The 14,786-nt window shown below is 39.1% G+C and overlaps 1 pseudogene across 1 annotated transcript; it reads left to right on the forward strand.

Moving 5' to 3' along the window:
- The first annotated feature begins 3,296 nt into the window (after nucleotides 1-3,296).
- On the forward strand, nucleotides 3,297-13,187 carry LOC307132142 (cytosolic sulfotransferase 3-like; annotated as a pseudogene). The gene is made up of 6 exons: nucleotides 3,297-3,300; nucleotides 4,474-4,574; nucleotides 4,740-4,866; nucleotides 12,639-12,736; nucleotides 12,820-12,994; nucleotides 13,075-13,187. The product of its transcript is annotated as a cytosolic sulfotransferase 3-like (transcript).
- Nucleotides 13,188-14,786: the final 1,599 nt, after the last annotated feature.

Raw genomic sequence — 14,786 nt, forward strand, 5'->3', positions numbered from 1 at the left:
TAGTTCAAATTTATTTAAAAAAAAATTTCACATTATTTTCTACAAGTGTCTGTTTATAAGTGTCTTTTTTCACAGAAAGTTTTTGTTTAAACGTGAATATTTGTATAATTCAGGGTCTGAGTTTTTACGTTCTCCTCGTAGGTGATTTATTCAATCTCCACCAAACTCGGTCAACGTGAAACGGAAGCTTAACGCATTCAAAATATTTAACGCAAATAACACAGCGTCCGTTTTTATATCCATTTTTGCTTAGCGTTACATGATCACGCTCCTATTCATGTAAATGCTTCCAAGCGCGACAAGACACAAGAGAGCGCGCTGTATGCCAGTGTCCTGTCTGTGTGTGTGTGTGTGTGTGTGTGTGTGTCAGTGTCCTGTCTGTGTGTGTGTGTGTGTGTGTGTGTGTGTGTCCTGTCTGTGTGTGTGTGTGTGTGTGTGTGTGTGTGTGTCAGTGTCCTGTCTGTGTGGATGCGTCTCATGTCAGCTAATCAAGGGACACTGACACACACACACACACACAAACACACACACACTCGACGCATAGATAGACTCGCGTCAGTTTCCTGCTCACATCGAGTTCTCTTTTGCTGTTGAACAAACAATAACACAGAGGATTTTGAGTATTCTCATATTAGAGTCTTAAATTAGTTAAATAACGTCTTAAATGAACTTTAAAGAGTTGTGAGGAAATGAGATGCGCGGGACCGCGCGTGAGATCCGCGGTTGTTCTTAAAGTGACAGGAGCACTGATGATGCCTGTCATTAATGTTCATCAAAGAACAACGGGAACAGAGAAAATTGTAGCTTTAATGATGATTCATCTATATTTGATTTATTATTTATGCAGTTAAGGAAGGTTTGATAACTATTACATTTCTGTATAACAGGGAAGGCCATGGGTAAATATAACATTTATTATTTTGGGTTTATGTAAAGATTTTTTTAAGTTCACTTAAATTAAAAGTTGTTTTTTAAAGACTAATAAATGTTGAAATTGGGAGCTTTCAGTTATACTGTAATGTAACGTCATTAATGTTTCATAGAGAATTTAGTATCAGTGATACTGGCCTTCATTCATAAAAAATGACAATACAACACATATTTACAATATGCTGTCTTTAAATTGTTTCTAAATTAATTTGGAGAGTAACTGAAATTATTACAATATCAAAATATTACAAACTTAAAATATTAAAAACTTGCGATTAATCGTGATTAATTACAGAAAAAAATGTGATTAATTAGTTAATTTTTTACTTTACAGTCATTAGCTCTGACCAACAGGAAGTCAGATATTTTGGTTTGAACGTGAATATTTGTATAATTCCTCTTAGCATGCTTGAAATTGCTTGAAACTCAACACACACATCAGAGATGTCAGTCAGTGGAAATGGGCAAAGCCTCAGAAATGCGTGTGTTGGAGGGGTGTTTATTACAACATAATCATGGTTTATGAAGACATTTCATGTGTCCCCGTAAATAAAAATAGCTTTAACAGCATACTAAACAATTTTTTAATAAAAATGTAAAAATGCAGAATGTTTTCTGTGATGGTAGGTTTAGGGGTAGTGTGTGTGTGTGTGTGTGTGTGTGTGTGTGTGTGTGTGTGTGTGTGCGATATGTAGGCTTAGGGGTAGTGTAGGGGGATAGAATGTACAGTTTTTACAGTATACAAACCATTAAGTCTATGGAATGCCATCTGCCTGTCTTTCCCCTTCCCCCTCTCTATCTGTGTGTGTGTGTGTGGGGGGGGTCTCTCTCTCACCCTGTGAGTTTGTGTGTGTGCCTTTCTCTCAGTCCTTCCCCTCCCCCTCACTCTCACTCTATCATTGTGTGTGTGTGTGTGCCTTTCTCTTTTGATCATAATTTAACCCTTTCATATAGGCTATCACAAATAACTATCACTTAAAATAAAAACGTCATGTGATGTGTTTGCCAAGATCACGTATGATGCACATGTCTTTAAATTAATTATTTACTGATATAATATAAATGTATTAAAACATAAATTTCACATGATTTTATAAAAGTGGCTATTTATAATAAACTTCCATAAAATGTAGACACGCATCTTACTCTTACCTGACACTGATATTAAAATCATCTTTGCAGTTTCTGTGATTTGGCTCCATTTATACATTTTTTATTAAAAAGAATTTATTGGACCACCCATATTGAAATGAAAGCATGTTTTATGGTGCATAAGATTGGTGCACAAACGGTAGCTAAGGTAGCTCAAAAACACATGAAGAGAAGTGTTAGAATAAAACAACATCAGCATTCGAATGGTATTCTGAACTCATTCCAATTTGACCTTTGACATAATCTGACATGAAATTCATATAAATTTAATTGATCTCATAGATGTGGCTGTTGTGGTTTGTGGTCATAGCAGCACCAACTGCTGCAGTTAATGTGGTGAATTCAGATGACTTTGACATAGTCCTTTTATGTTTTCCCATTTTAAATGCCTATTGCCTGCCGTACACCGTTAAACTGATGCCACCGGGGTGGCGGTGCCACCGGCTTGGGCCCGTCATCGCTGCTCGCAGCTTTAATTATTTTTCTTAACCACTTCTCGGGCACTTTTGGGGCCCTTACCATGCTCGAAAACTCTTGAAACTTTGCAGATACATCGGAATCTGCGGCCATCAGGGTTGGGCTGAAGCTGGTACCCGGGCGTGGCAGGGGGGCTCAACAGCGCCCCCTAGTAAAACTTGGTCTATATATCAAACACACTTGCACGTACATATATGAAACTCGGTACACATATAGATCTCATCGGGCCGAACAACTTCCGCACTCATAGTCATAAACTTCGCCCAACAGGAAGTGAGCTATTTTGGGTTGTTTGGAAAACGCACGCTCTGGAATTTAATATACTCCTCCGAGGCCATTGTTTCGATCAGCACCAAACTCGGTCAGCATTAAGTGAACATATTCAGGATGCTAAATTGCGAGCGGATTTTTGATATCTTGAATGGTTTGGCCGTGGCGAAGCAACGAATTTATGGCAAGAAAAGGGAAACAGGAAGTGTGTTATAACTTGTGCAAACAAATGCTAAATCACTGTCTTGTTTTCACCCGATTTACTTCAAACTTCATCAGTATAATGACAAAATATGGCAGATATAGACATACGAATGGATTCCTGATATTTTAAATACTGTTACCATGGCAGTGTGTCAAAGTTTAATCATCTTTTGGCTGTTTTTGAGGCTCTTAGCATGCTTGAAATTGCTTGAAACTCAACACACACATCAGAGATGTCAGTCAGTGGCCAAAAAGCCTCAGAAATGGGTGTGTTGGAGGGGTATTTATTACATCATAATCATGGTTTATGAAGACATTTCATGTGTCCCCGTAAATCAAAATAGCTTTAAAAGCATACTAAACAATGTTTTAATAAAAATGTATAAATGCAGAATGTGTGTGTGTGTGTGTGTGTGTGTGTGTGTGTGTGTGTGTGTGTGTGTGTGTGTGTGTGTGTGTGTGTGTGTGTGTGTGTGTGTGTGTGTGTGTGTGTGTGTGTGTGTGTGTGATATGTAGGTTTAGGGGTAGTGTAGGGGGATAGAATATACAGTTTGTACAATATAAAAACCATTCCCCCTCTCTATCACTCTCACCCTGTGAGTTTGTGTGTGTGCCTTTCTCTCAGTCCTTCCCCTCCCCCCTCACTCTCACTCTATCATTGTGTGTGTGTGTGTGTGTGTGTGTGTGTGTGTGTGTGTGTGTGTGTGTGTGTGTGTGTGTGTGTGTGTGTGTGTGTGTGTGTGTGTGTGTGTGTGTGTGTGTGCGCGTGCGCATTTGTGTGTGTGTGTGTGTGTGTGTGTGTGTGTGTGTGGGCATGTTTTTGTGAAATATCAGGACACAAATGTGTATAATGACATGGGTATGACACAGGTATTACAAAAAGAGGGTGAAATATGAGGACGTTCCCCATGTCCTCACTTTTCAAAATGCTTATAAATCATACAGAACAAGTTTTTTTTCACAGAAAGTGAACTGCACAGTCTCCTGTGAGGGCTAGGTTTAGGGGCAGGGGCAGTGTAAGGGGATAGAAAATACGGTTTGTACGGTATAAAAACCATTACGCCTATGGAATGTCCTCACATTTCACAAAAACAAACATGTGTGTGTGTGTGTGTGTGTGTATGTGTGCATGTTGGTGCTCTTATTCCAGCCTTTTAAAATCACACAGAACACAATAACACAGTTGAAAGAATGTGCTACTTATGTTAAAGATATTTAACAAACATATTTAATTTATCTTATTATTAACCCCTTCTAACCCCTTCCATTACTTTTATAAACAAATTACAATGGTGAGACTTTTTATAACTGTAGGATCTAGTACTCTTAAGTGACATGAAATAAGTTGACATAAACAGTTGCTTCGAATATTTTTTTATGTCTTGGTTTAACCACAATGACAACTAGGATTTGGAACCACATTTTATTTTTCACTTTCAGGGACAGAGCTGGTTGATAATCTGCCCACTTCTCCTCGCCTCATCAAAACTCATTTGCCTGTTCAGCTTGTGCCCAAGTCCTTCTGGGAGCAGAACTCAAGGGTAAACATTTTGTCAAGTGAAGTGAACTTTAACAGATACTGTGTGCTCAGTTTGTAGTGAGCAGTGAACCCTGCATAGGGGACCCTATGGGTTGAAACAGCTTAATTCCCTCTAAGACAACAACAAATCTTGTTTCTTGTCATAATTTTTGTCCACTTATTCCAGATTGTGTATGTAGCTCGGAATGCAAAAGACAATGCAGTTTCCTATTTTCATTTTGATCGAATGAACATGGGAGAACCTGAACCAGGAGACTGGAACACCTTCTTACAGAAATTTATGGAAGGAAAGAGTAAGTCAAATATTTTGTACAGTAATGAAATTTAATCAAATTATTCAAGTACAGTGGTTATAACAAAATGGTTGATTCCTTCAGACTTAGAACCTTTTATTTTAGAAACATCTCATCTCATCAACATCTATATTGCCTGCTACTTTAACTGACCATAAAATTATTACCCTTAGAGTTGCATTGTCTGGGCATAAGGATCATAGAATTAGTGGAGGATACTGGAAGCTCAATAATTCATTGCTAAATTTTGAAGACTTGAAATCCATTATAGAAAGACTTATCTGCAATTAATTATGGTGAATTTGGTAAACAATGGGAACATTTGAAATTTGAAATAGGGTGATAATTTGGTGAAATTAATAATTTAATGGAGAGAGCCAATTTAACTGTTGAGGATCAGGCCACTTTGAATAAACTCCAAAATAAACTTAATAAAATATATGAAGAAAAAGCCATGGGGGCCTTTATTAGATCGAGAAAGAAGTGGTTAGAGATGGGAGAATATTGTGTATAGATATTGTGTTTTACATTTTGAGGTAAACTTGAGGACATTCTAAGGAGATTACGTCAGGCCGTGTAAGTTTTGAGACATTAAGTCTTTTGTCTTTATGCACTTCCTGACCATTTAGCATAACAAGCTCAGAGTACAATATCGTTTGGCTGATTGGATTAGCATCTATACATTTGAATGACACTGTTATGCTGATTGAATTAGGACGGTTATGTCTGAGGTGTGTCCTTTTACCTATACAACGTTTGCATTCCTTTGTTTGAATGTCTCCTGCTCTGCTGTATAATCCCTCCCCCTGAACTGTAGATAAAATACAATGTACAGTACAACTCCTTTAGTTAGACTTGTTGGAAGACTTGTTGATGACCTCAGCGAAGAACAGCACGTGTCTCAATAAAAAGTAAACGTCTGCTTGAAAGATATCCCAACGTCTCCTGGTCTCTTCTTCAAACGAGGAAAAGGAAGTTCACAACAGTATATCCAAAACATAGACAATAAATGCACTTTTTGTGATGATGAAGAGACAATTGCAAATCTTTTTTGTGAATGTGTTTGTGTTAAAGCTTTTTGGAATGAGTTATGTACCTATCTCTCAGAAAAAACAAATGACAAAATATGTATTAACACTTTTAGTATCATTTTTCTTTTTCATAATCCAAATTCTCATATTCAGTACATTGTTAATCTGTTTATGTTTCTTGGTAAATTTTTTATTCACAAATGCAAATTTTGGGGTAAAATCCCGTCACTGTCTATTTTTCTAGTAGACTATAATTCCTATGTTTTGTCTTTGATAGGCATAAAAAACCAAAAATCTTTGAAAAGCAAAAGATTGCTTTCAATGTTTAACCTTGTATAATTTTTTTTCTTTCCTCTGGGACTTAATTTTTTTGTATACTTTTGTAACAGTCTTGGCCTGTCACATTAGTTTCCCTTTGGTATGTAAGGCTACTACCTGACACTAGGGGGAGGTAGTGGGCCTATTGCTCTAGGATATCAGTAAGGCAATGATAGAAGGAGAGAGAGATGTTGGGGGACTAACAGCATGGCGTGACACTCTTAGAGTCCAGACTGAGAATCTATGGGATTTCTGCTCAGTCAATGTAAGATTTGTTATTTTGTTTGTTTTATTCATGGTTATTTTGGGCTTGTGTGGATTCACAAATGATATGATGTTGATTTGTGTTTACTTGTTTGTAGAAGGACTCTTTAGTCCTTCCTGATAATATCCAGGAGGATTGTACCACAAAAGGACTGTTTAACCCCAGGACACCTTACTTCTATTCTCCTCGTTAGCCTCTGGGTCAATGTACAAGGACAAATGTTTCGTTGCTTGATGACGGATTATAGTGGATTGATTCCGGCCTTGTGAGTTACGGACTTCCGTGCACTTGAGTACGACAGAAAGGACTTTGAAGGACTTTCATTTCTGCCTATCCAGATAATAACTTTTGTGCTACTTTTGTAAATAATGTTATGATATGTGTGATTTCCTATCATGTAATGACGGTCGTATGTATTCTTTGCCACTTGTTTTGTGAATAATACTCACTTTTGCATATTGCCTGTCTTTCTGAGTATTTGAACTAATACAGACCATAGCCGGTGGTTCCCTCCCTAATATGAATCTTGTGGCAATTGGTCTGAGTGTGAATACTAGACGAATTGTTACATAGTGGCGCCCGAACAGGGACCGGCAGGCATTTCTAAGCTCTTGTGTTCAGTGTAGATTTCAGATATTTCAGTATGGCAAGTGAGGCTGCTCTGGGAGAGGATGAACATGGTCCTGAACTGGATTTCTCATCTGAGGCATTTATTACCCGGAGAGACCCAGTGGGTGAGTTAATGCACACATTCAGCAACTTGTACATTGATCCAGAAGAAGAGGAGGAAAATATCTTAGATGATGTGCAGGAAAGGTTTCTACCTCCACCCCCAGTTGAATGGGAAAGTGAGCATAACCAAGCCACACCAATATCAACAACAATGATAGCAGAGAGGCTATCAGATCGACTAACTACACTTGAAGGCAGCTGGGAAGAGTACAAACAGAGGTTAAATGAGTGTGTTTCTCAAGAGTTGTTGGAATCTAAGGTTCAAACGCTGAAGGAAAAAATGAACTACCGTTTTGATAGAGAGAGAGACAGAATGAAGGAACAGTTGGAACTAGCAATACGGGACTTAGGACAATCCATGGTAGACTGTTTGAAACGGAGGGATGTCCAAATTGAACAAAAATTTAAATCATTCAATGCTCGCTTGTATAACTTCACACAGACTATTCCCAATTGCTCTACTCCTCATACAGCTTCTCAAAATCAAACTTATAATGTACAGAACATTCCATCAATGTATTCAGAAAGTCATACATCCTTGCAATACAATCCTCCGGTTAAACTTGAGTTCCCTAGCTTCTGTGACGCTCAAGAAGAGGATCCTGTCAACTTCATTGAGCGATGTGAAGAGTACTTTGCAGTTCGACCTCTCAGTGATGCTGAAGTTCTGGCTGCTTTGACTGCCGTTCTCAAGGGTACTGCTAAAGACTGGTGGCTGGCAGAACGGCAACACGTGAGGAGTTGGAAGCAGTTTCGTGAAGTTTTCTTGCAGTCTTTCTTAAGTGAAGACTATGAAGATGTAGCTATTAGAAGATTGCAGGAAAGGAAACAAGGGGTGAAGGAATGTATTCGGGACTTTGCTTACCGGTATCGAGCATTATGTATGAAATGGAAAAGTGGAATGAGTGAAAGAGACATTGTCCAGGCTGTCCTAAGAAACTGTAACCCTCGTCTAGCTAGTCTGTTAAGAGGGACCGTGAAGGATGTTGCTGAACTAGTAAGGATTGGCACACAAATCGAAAGGGATTTTGAAGAGTCTAAGAAGTATTGGAGTCAAGTTAATACAGCTGACCAAAAGAAGAAAGTTCAACCAGCTCGCTGTCTCCAAGTAGGACCTTGTCATACCAGTACGAGCATAGTCCAACCTTCCCATAATCCAGCCATGACTGGAGTCAAGACTGTCACCATCCCTATTATTTTACAAGATCGTTACTGTACAGCGATGGTAGATACTGGTAGTACACTCTCTCTCATTGAAGAGTCAACTTGGAACCAGATGAGTAAGAACAAGTCATATCAGCCCTGTGGTGGTCAAGCATTTCTTCTCGCCAATGGACAGCAGCAGACTGCAATTGGAAGAGTGAATTGGAAGTGTGAAATCCAAGGATGTAAGATGGAGCTAACATTATATATAATGAGTGATGCAGATTTGACTGTACCAATCATCCTAGGGATGGATTTTCTGATGGATTCTGGGTTGACTTTAGACTTTCAGAGATCACAATACATCATACCCGCCAGAGAAGGAAGAGCTGAAGAGACTTTCCCTTTCTTGCCACATGGATCCCAAGCGACGGTACATTTTTATATAGCTGTACCCATCCCTCCTACATCTAACGAAACCCAGTTGAGCATCCAAAAACTGGTTCAACAAGCTAATACTAGTGGTCAGTTCAGAACACAATTGGAAAAGTTAATGTTACAATGGCCCGCAGTATGCACTCATGAAATAGGACATTCCAACATGGTAAAACACCAAATCCTCACAACTGATGAAGTACCAGTCAGAAAACGCCCATATAAAGTGTCTCGGGATAAGCAGCAGTTCATTGAATCTGAAATCAATGATCTGCTAACCAAGAAGATTGTCAGGCCATCAGCTTCTCCATGGGCAGCACCTGTCGTAGTAGTGCCAAAGAAAGATGGTAGTTCAAGATTGTGTGTGGACTATCGGGGTTTGAATGCTAAAACCCACCTCGATGCATACCCTATGCCCCAGATCCAAGATATTCTGGAAGCCTTGCATGGTGCCACAATATTCAGTACACTTGACTTAAAAAGTGGATACTGGCAGGTGGAAATGGTACCTAACAGCATCCAGAAAACTGCCTTTGTCACTTCATCTGGGCTATACGAATTTTGTCGTCTTCCTTTTGGGCTTAAAAATGCTGCTGCAACTTTCCAGAGACTAATGGAACAGGCCCTTAGAGAAATCAAGGGTAAGTGCTGTTTCATTTACATTGATGACGTTGTGGTGTTCTCCAAGAATGAGGAAGAACATCTTTGCCACCTGCAGCAAGTTTTCCATTGTCTCCATAAAGCTGGTCTAACCCTCAATCTGAACAAGTGTAACTTCATGCAACAGACTCTCACCTTCCTAGGGCACATTGTGTCAAGCAGTGGAATTAAAACAGATCCAGCAAAAGTAGAGGCAGTCGCTTCTTTTCCAACCCCTCAGTCAATCAAAGACGTGCAACGATTCCTAGGACTCGCTGGTTGGTACCACCGCTATATTTCTAATTTCTCTGAGAAAGCTGCCCCACTTCATGCACTGAAACAAAAAAAATCCACGTGGTTATGGTCAGAACAATGTCAACATGCATTCAACACTATAAAACAAGATTTAACCCAAGCACCAGTGTTGACACCCCCAGATTTCAGTAGCCCATTCACAGTGCAAACAGATGCTAGTGAGATTGGGTTAGGTGCGGTGCTTACGCAAGAAACAGCAGGTGAAGAAAAGGTCATCGCCTATGCATCACGTTTATTACGAGGAGCAGAGAAGGCATACTCTGTTTCTGAAAAGGAGTGTTTAGCGGTAATCTGGGCTGTAGAAAAGTGGAGGCCATATTTGGAGGGGCGACCATTTACAGTTATAACGGACCATTCAGCGCTGACATGGGTCTTTCAGCACCCAAAGCCATCATCACGCCTTACCCGTTGGACATTGAGATTGCAAGGCTTTCACTTCACAATAAAGTATCGTAAAGGTCAATGCAATGTAGTGCCTGACATATTGTCCAGAATGCATACCAACCACTCTCCTCAGGAAATGATTGCAGTAATCAACGCCCCCGATGTATTACCAAGCAACTTGCAAGTAGATCTGGCACAAATTGCCACAGATCAACAAAAAGATCCAGAGTTACAAGAATTGATTCAAGAGGCACAGTGCAATGAAGTTGCTGATCCTACCCGCATCCACTACGTGATGAAGAACGGTTTTCTGTTTCGTAGTCTACCTAAAGGACAACAAGGACAAAAACTCCAACTGATGATCCCGTCCAGTCATCGTGAAGCTCTGTTACACTACACGCATGACAGTCCCCTTAGTGGACACCTGGGGAGATTGAAAACTCTATTAAAGTTACTTGATATTGCATATTGGCCTAATGTGAGAAATGACGTATGGAGGTATTGCAAGGAATGTTCCACATGTCAAAAATACAAACCCACCATAACCAAGCTGTCTGGTTATCTCCAGTCTACTCCTGTCGTCGAACCTGGGTTTATGTTAGGAGTGGACCTAATGGGACCTTTCCCTAAGAGCAGTAAACAAAATGAATATCTCCTCGTGATCGTTGACTATTGCTCTAAATGGGTAGAAATGTTTCCATTACGTACAGCCAAGACACCACAAATAGCCCGGATTCTTGTGGAGGAGATTTTCACCAGATGGGGCACACCTACGTACTTGGTATCGGATAGAGGGGCACAATTTACATCTCAATTGCTCAGTACAGTCTGCAAGCAATGGGGGGTCATTCAGAAATTGACAACCGCTTACCACCCACAGACCAATCTCACAGAAAGAGTTAATCGCAACCTCAAAACAATGATTGCTTCTTATGTCGGTGATCAACATCGACTATGGGATAAATGGATAGCAGAGTTTCGTTTTGCTCTTAACACTGCATGGCATGAGAGCACAGGTTTCACCCCTGCAGAGGTTGCATTGGGACGAAAATTGAAAGGGCCCATAGAAAGAGCCATCCACGAACCCCCCGATCCAGAAAATCCTGCATATGTTATTCTTGACAGACAACGGCAGCTCATTAACCTGGTGAAATCTAACGTTGAACGAGCTCAAGGAAAACAGCAAAGGTACTATAATCAACGGCGTAAATCAGTGCAGTTTTTGGAGGGAGATTTGGTTTGGGTTCGGACCCATCCTCTTTCCAGAGCAGACGAAGGGTATATGGCTAAGTTGGCAGCAAAATGGAAAGGCCCTGCCAAGGTGGTAAAAGTACTTGGGCCAGTTAATTGTTCTGTGAGGTACATTGATAATCCTGATATTGTGGAAACTTTACATGTACAAAATCTGAAGCCATGTTATGGTTATAGCCAACCTTCTTCTGAGGGGGAGGGTATGTAACAGTCTTGGCCTGTCACATTAGTTTCCCTTTGGTATGTAAGGCTACTACCTGACACTAGGGGGAGGTAGTGGGCCTATTGCTCTAGGATATCAGTAAGGCAATGATAGAAGGAGAGAGAGATGTTGGGGGACTAACAGCATGGCGTGACACTCTTAGAGTCCAGACTGAGAATCTATGGGATTTCTGCTCAGTCAATGTAAGATTTGTTATTTTGTTTGTTTTATTCATGGTTATTTTGGGCTTGTGTGGATTCACAAATGATATGATGTTGATTTGTGTTTACTTGTTTGTAGAAGGACTCTTTAGTCCTTCCTGATAATATCCAGGAGGATTGTACCACAAAAGGACTGTTTAACCCCAGGACACCTTACTTCTATTCTCCTCGTTAGCCTCTGGGTCAATGTACAAGGACAAATGTTTCGTTGCTTGATGACGGATTATAGTGGATTGATTCCGGCCTTGTGAGTTACGGACTTCCGTGCACTTGAGTACGACAGAAAGGACTTTGAAGGACTTTCATTTCTGCCTATCCAGATAATAACTTTTGTGCTACTTTTGTAAATAATGTTATGATATGTGTGATTTCCTATCATGTAATGACGGTCGTATGTATTCTTTGCCACTTGTTTTGTGAATAATACTCACTTTTGCATATTGCCTGTCTTTCTGAGTATTTGAACTAATACAGACCATAGCCGGTGGTTCCCTCCCTAATATGAATCTTGTGGCAATTGGTCTGAGTGTGAATACTAGACGAATTGTTACACTTTTTGTGATCTATGTCTTTTTTTATTGTTCCTGTTGTTATGTATTTGTTACATTTTGATTTGTGGCATTAAAAAAAAACTGTTGTTGGAGTCCTCCAAAACTAAATTAGGAAACTTTAAAATAGGATAATAGGGGCACTTTAAATCATTATATATTATAATAAAATATGTTTTTATAACTACAAAAACATTTGGAGAGTAAAAAGGTAAAATGTCTCTTTTCTGATCTACATGAATCAAGAATTTTACAACTGAACAACAATTGTTTTAATATTCCCCTTAGATGTGTTTGGTCCTTGGTTCGACCATGTCAGTGGATGGTGGGAGAAAAAACAGACATGTTCAAAATTACTCTACTTGTTCTATGAAGACTTGGTGGAAGTAAGTTTTGTTCATAATGTGAAATTTTTATGAAGCATAAAATCAACATGAAAGTTAAATGTGTTTTTCCATGTCTTACTCAGGATACTGGACGTGAGGTGGAACGTTTATGTTCCTTCTTGGTTTTGTCCACTTCAGTTGAAGAGAGGGAGAAAATAACTAAAGGGGTTCAGTTTGATGCCATGAAACAGAACAAAATGACCAACTATTCCACTCTCCCAGTCATGGACTTCAAGATCTCACCCTTCATGCGGAAAGGTTAACCACTGCTCTAATTTAGACTTCTGAATTCCTTCTTATTATTTGCTTTTATCTTCTCTTTGTTTGTGTTCCAAAAGGTAACGTTGGAGACTGAAAAAATCACTTCACTGTGGCACAAAATGAACAGTTTGATGAGGTCTACAAGCAGAAGATGAAGAATTCCACTGTTAAGTTCCGCACTGAGATTTAATACTTAAGTTCTGCACCAGAATTATTACTAAATAAATTGTCAGAATATTTTTTATGATGAACATTTTCCAGTTATAAGATACGTTTCCCTATCGCAATGTAATGTGCAACAAAGACAACTATACTGTAAGTGCACCATTCATTGCCTGATTTCTTCAAAAATTGGAAATGTTTTTATAAATTGTGTAAGAACACATTTATAAGAACTTAGAATGTTTAGGTCGGTTTTTCCTGTTTAAATAATACTTTTACCAATATGTTGTTAAAATATTAACACTGCAGCGGGTGGTGAAAACTGCCCAGCGCATCACAGGGACTCCACTGCCTGCCATCAAACACATCCAGAGGAAACGCTGCCTGCATCGAGCTCGCAGCATCCTCAAGGACTCCTCTCACCCAGCCCACAGACTGTTTTCTCTCCTGCCCTCCGGCAGGTGTTTCAGGATCCACCGGACCAGGACCAGCAGACTAAAGAACAGTTTTTTCCCCAGAGCTGTCTCTTTATTGAACTCAAACCCCCGTTGATCCACTTCCCTCATAAACTGATAACTCTCCTACCTCACATCTTCCTTCACTTTGTTATTTGCACTACCGACTGTTTATCACAGTAACAACTGTTTACATATGCATCTTACACTGCCATATCTTAACTGGATTATGCTCATTTGCACTGCTGACTGTATTTATAGTACCAATGTTTACATTTGCATTTTTGCACTGTACTTCTAAATGTAATATGCAACCACTTTCCACTGCACTTTACACTTTTTTTTCCGGATAGCTCTGTCCATAATTTATTGCACTACCCTAATCCACTGCTATTCCTCATATTAGCCTAACATATTATTGTATACCTCTATCTGTAAAATTCTGTTTATAGTAATAGCCATCTGTATATTGTATTCATAGTACATATTCACCTGTAAATTCTGTTTATGGTAATAGCCATCTGTATATTTATTCACTGTACATATTCACCTGTAAATTCAGTTCTGTTTATAGTAATAACGTCTCTCTATTTATACATATTTATACATATTCAGTACATATCCATGTCCTGCACTTACGCATCCATTGTATATCCTGCACTTGCTGCTATTGCACTTCTGGTTAGACCTAAACTGCATTTCGTTGCCTTGTACTTGTGTAATGACAATAAAGTTGAATCTAATCTAATCTAATCTAAAATGAATATATTTATCTTAAATTTGCCAAGCACAAATGCAGTGCTTATTTAAATGATACAATTTTTGTGAAAGTCCTGTGGGAAGTAAGATGGGCTCAGTGGGCAAACTGACCCTTCAATTAAAATGCTTATATATGCTTGTTAAAATGCTTGTACAGTACTGTATGTTGATTAAAACACTTTCTGTTTTATTCAAAAGCAAAATTGATCACAGAAGTACATAGAGACATAATATAGATACTGGGGACTACCACAATCTGGCATAATTGGCTGGAACTGCACAACATTACTCCAACATCATAAATCCTTTTTTTTAATGCTGAAAGTGTGACAGTATACCATGTATGGGGTTTTGCCTGGTAAAAATGCTCTTATTTGAGCATCATTTGAAGACTTACTGCTGCTGTGATCAAT

Source organism: Gobio gobio, assembly GCF_949357685.1.
Source record: "Gobio gobio genome assembly, chromosome: 10".
Lineage (NCBI taxonomy): Eukaryota > Metazoa > Chordata > Actinopteri > Cypriniformes > Gobionidae > Gobio > Gobio gobio.